Below are 4,833 nucleotides of genomic sequence, written 5' to 3'. Positions count from 1 at the left end.
TTATCACGCAACTCTGCAGCTCACTTCAGCTCGATGGCAGATTTTAGCATCTTTTAACTCATTGTTTTAGTTTTCCAGCCTCCAACTTGTTGTTTTGGTTCACTCTTGCTGCTCTCACCAGCGTTGTTTTCTGCCACAACAGGCAGCTGTTTTCAACCAAAAACCTCTAAAAAGCGGCTGTACACTATCAAAGTAAATATTGGACTCATTTGCTTAGGTGGACACACACTCGACACCAAATGAATGCTAATGTTAGGTCCGTTCCTGCTTGCTATGTAAATAAGTTTGCTGTAACTTCATCAATATGTTAATGTGTTTTTTTTCACACAGCTTGTTGCATACACACAAGTGGCCAATCAATTAAAGCAGCTTTAAAATAACAATTAACCATCAATAACAGTGTGGAAGCTATGGTTTATTTATTGATATTTTTTATTGATTTAATAATTATTTAATTTTAGATATTTTCAAGATATTTGATTTACAATGACATAATTCAGAGACAAAAAGCTACAATCTTCACTTTTGAGATGCTTAAACCAGCTAATGTTGGTATTTTTGCTTGATAAATTGCTTTAAGTAATAGACAGATTATCAAACTTGTCACCGATTAATTTTCTGTCCAGCGACTTACTGTTAATCAATAGTCAATTATTTGCAGGAAAGCCCTTAAGAATTATTGCACCCGTGCCTGTCATGAGCAAACTGTACCAGACCTAGAACACCATTACACTTCAGGCTTTTCCTTTTAACCTACAGCTTACCACAGTGAATCCATCTGAAATGAAATGCCCTCCTGTCTGAAAACATGAAACATGGCCACATTTTACTTCTCGTGGGGAAGGCTTTTGATCCCGATCCATCCTTTTACTGTGGCTTCCAGGCAGCGGCTGGTATTTACTGTATGTGTTGGTGTTTCTCTGGTGTACTCTGATCCGTCTGTGTGAGCAGTGTCTTTACTGTTTTATGCTCCTTCTACTGTATAAAAAGGGCTGTTTTGGTGATAAAGGAATATCTCTCTGTGGGAACAATAAGTTGACATAATCATTTTCTTATTTTTATGCATTTTGACTTCATACATATTTGGTGTACTGGCTCGTTTTTCACACTGTCTTTGTGCTATATACAAGTCATTCATATCTTTTCATTTGTAATACAAATGATAACTTAACCAAATCTGTTACTACCGCCAAAACCACTTTTGTCACAACTATGGATCCTGCTGCTACTACTACTGCCTCTCCAGTTGCTAGTGTTGCCACTGTACTCTAAAACGGAGGTTCCCAATCTTTTTGGGGATTTTTTTGTAGGCCTGCACGTTTAATCTAATCGCAATTGCAGTCACGTTGTGATCCCGTGCAATTACATAAAAAAGGATGTGATTTAATTTTAAAAAAATGTGTGAGACTCTGGTCTCTGTGTGCACTGCAGTCCGCTCACTATTCCTGCCCATACCGGGATCTCATTTACGCCCCTATAAACCATACGTGCGAACCATATACTGTGTGTTTTTAATCAGAAAATGATTTATGTGCAGTGTGTGACAACAACTTACTTTTTTTTTTTATTTCTTCTTGTGTTCATTTAACTTTGTTCGAGCTGAGAAATACACATTTCAAAATGTCAGTATTTTGTGCATTTTCCTTGGTAATCACGTAAGTAGACTCATAGTATCATTTTTCATCGCAATATTGTCCGCAATAGTTGCAATATAATTTTTATCTCCAAATTGTGCAGTAAAGACACTGCTCACACAGCACTAGCACTGACTTCTTTTTTTTTTTTATGGATGGTATGTAATGTAACACTATTAATTACGTAAATTTATATTGTTGCACAAAGAAATGGTGATGCTAAAATTGTTCACATATAGTATTTCTCTATTTGTTTTTGTAAAAAGAGAGAACATTTATGTCAATTTTGCATTTGTACTTATTCTACATGGAGTAGCAGAAGCTGGACATTTCAACCATTTTTTAAAATCACTTTTAGCTAACTATTTTGATTTCTCTGCTCGTGTGCTAACAAGTTCACTTTAATTCTCAAAGCACAGTTGATGTGAACTGACTCAGATGGTGGGAGGTACTGCAGGCTTCTGTAGTTTTCCAAATCATAATTAAAATGCTTAAGGTTGGTTAAATGCTTACTAGAGCCCGATCAATATCGGATTTTTAAGACCAATACCAGTTTTGAAATTTGAGGATTTTAAAATCCAATATTCTTGAGACCTCACCAAGATAACACAACATAATTTAAAAATAAACATTTTTATTGATATAAATAGTACTTAACAACTACTTAACAAAAGTACAGCTCGTGTCAGCTGATGGGTGTGTTTTTGTGGTGGATTTGTTCCAAATACCTGTATTACGAAGAGGGGAGTTGCAGAGTGCCCTCTGATGGACAACACGGATAACGATTGAAGTCACTTTTGCATCATAATTTCAGTTTCTGTGACAGTAACATATCAAAGTAAAATGTTATTAAAACCTTCTTACTGTTAAGTATGTTGTGTGCTGAAACAAAAACACCTCAAAATACAGAATCTGTTATGCGGGAACATAACTCTCAAATGATTAGAGGATTGCTATGATTAAGCCTTATTAATCCAACATTTTGGGATTGCCTCCAGATTGCAGCTCTCTTGGAATCACTGACATGTCTGTCAATTGGCAATAAAATAATCTGGCGTTGAGCATCAGCAGTTGTAAAATGCTTACTACTGCCACAGGGTTTTCAGATAAAAATGCTCGCAGAAACCCCAACCAAATACATATTTCCTTGTTTTTTTAAGAGCCTCAAAAGCTGAATTTTTCTTGATCATCATCAATCATGTTTTTTTTTTTTTTTTTTTTAGAAGTAGACGCTGTTATGGAAAGCAGCGGTCCATTAGAGCATTCACTTTTAGTCTGACAACATATAATTTGACTTCAATCAAGAAATGGGAATTTACAACATGCTGTACAATTTATACACATTATCATTTTAATGTATGATGCGGTTTCCCTTAACTTTCCAAGGAAATTAAACCCCCACCCAAGTTGTTTTATCTAATGTTTTTTATTTTGCTTATCTTTGTTTCTTTGCTCTAATGATAAAAACTGTAAATTATTTTCCCGTATTTTATTTCCTTTATTTCAAACTTTAAAAAACTGAATCAATAAGAATCAATGTAAAAATTACATTAACTGTGATTTGCAGCACAGTTTTGCAGTTTATTGCAAATGTTTAATTACTTTGAGGAACCCTGGCAGATCCAACCAGTGTAAGAAAAAGTCTTGGTGAAAATAAGTACTGATGTACTGCCAGGTATTTTTCTTTATAAATCAGAAAAATAAGAAACCCTATCACTCATATTGGTTCTTAAAGCTCCGACCTTGGTAGCTGCTGTGTAGTTGTTACTGAAGCAGATGAATAGGGGTGTAACGATTTACCAAATCCACGGTTTGGTTGAGACCTCAATTTTTGAGCCACGTTTTTATTATTGTTGTTGTTGTTGTTGTTGTTGTTGTTGTTGTTGTTGTTGTTAACATTATTATTATCGTGATTATTATTATTATTTTCCATGTTTTGTTCCCCTCCATCACAGGCCACTGCCGCCACAGTTACATGGTCTTAATGAGAGCTCAACAGTCTCTTTCTCTACAGTTTTCTCCTACGCATCTGTCACTGTGTCCTCAGGTGTGCTAAAGCTCTGCTTGCTTAGTGGACAAAATGCCAAAAACTCTAGTGTGTTATACATTCCATTGAGTCTTCCTAACTGTTTTATAATTCTGTTCATTACACGCAGATGGACTGAGATAATGGGCCCTTTTAGCAAACACATGTAAAAATTGTTTTGTATACTTAAACACAGGACAAGAATCGTGGGGCAAATAAGAGTTTGCAGCAGTGAGGTAATACTTTACTCTATCTTTCCAACTCTTGAGGTACTAATTCTTTGCTCTTTTACGGAGCAATCGACTAGAATCTGAAGGCCGGCTGAGCGAGATCAAACAACTGGGTGTGTGTCCCACCCACTGAAACCAAGCTTTTGTCTTATTAATCCGGAGGGCTGCCAAAACTGCATTCTATAATAACAGAATTGGCAGTGCCACTGACTCAAGGAAATTATTTTCCACTTTTAAAGCTCTACTAAATCCTCCTCCACCCCCCACAAACTTGTCTGCTGATACCTTTGCTGCCTTCTGCACAGGCAAAGTGGCAGCTATAACTAGCCAATTCTCTGAAACATTCAAACTCAGCCATTATATCAGCCCTACTACGTCTTTTCCTCTGCCCTCCCAGGCCAGTGGTTCTTCACTCTTCGTTTACTCCTCTCACAGAGAGAAGTATCAGAATTCTTGACCCGTAGCCGTCCAACTACATGCCCATTGGACCCGATTCCTATGAATCTCCTCCAAGCCATATCTCCATCAATCACTCATGTGATAAATACTTCTCTGGCTTCAGAAACCTTCCTGACCACTTTCAAAAGGGCCCGGGTTACACCCTTGCTCAAAAAGCCCTCACTCGACCCAACTTAAGTTGAAGTATCGACCAGTGTCTCTTCTACCATTTTTATCCAAAACTATTGAACGGGCAGTATTCAAACAGGTCTCAGAATTCCTCTCACGGAATGACCTCCTAGATCCATATCAGTCTGGTTTTAAGAGTGGCTCTTTTGTCTGTAACAGAAGCCCTAAGATCTGCTAAAGCTGCAGCCCAATCCTCGGTTCTTATCCTGCTTGACCTATCAGCTGCCTTTGACACAGTCAACCACAGGATTCTGCTATCCGCTCTCTCAGCAATGGGCATCTCGAGTAAAGCACTCCTGTGGTTCGAATCCTACCT

The sequence above is a fragment of the Micropterus dolomieu genome, linkage group LG11, assembly GCF_021292245.1.
Source record: "Micropterus dolomieu isolate WLL.071019.BEF.003 ecotype Adirondacks linkage group LG11, ASM2129224v1, whole genome shotgun sequence".
Classification (NCBI taxonomy): Eukaryota; Metazoa; Chordata; class Actinopteri; order Centrarchiformes; family Centrarchidae; genus Micropterus; species Micropterus dolomieu.
This window is presented reverse-complemented; position numbering follows the sequence as displayed.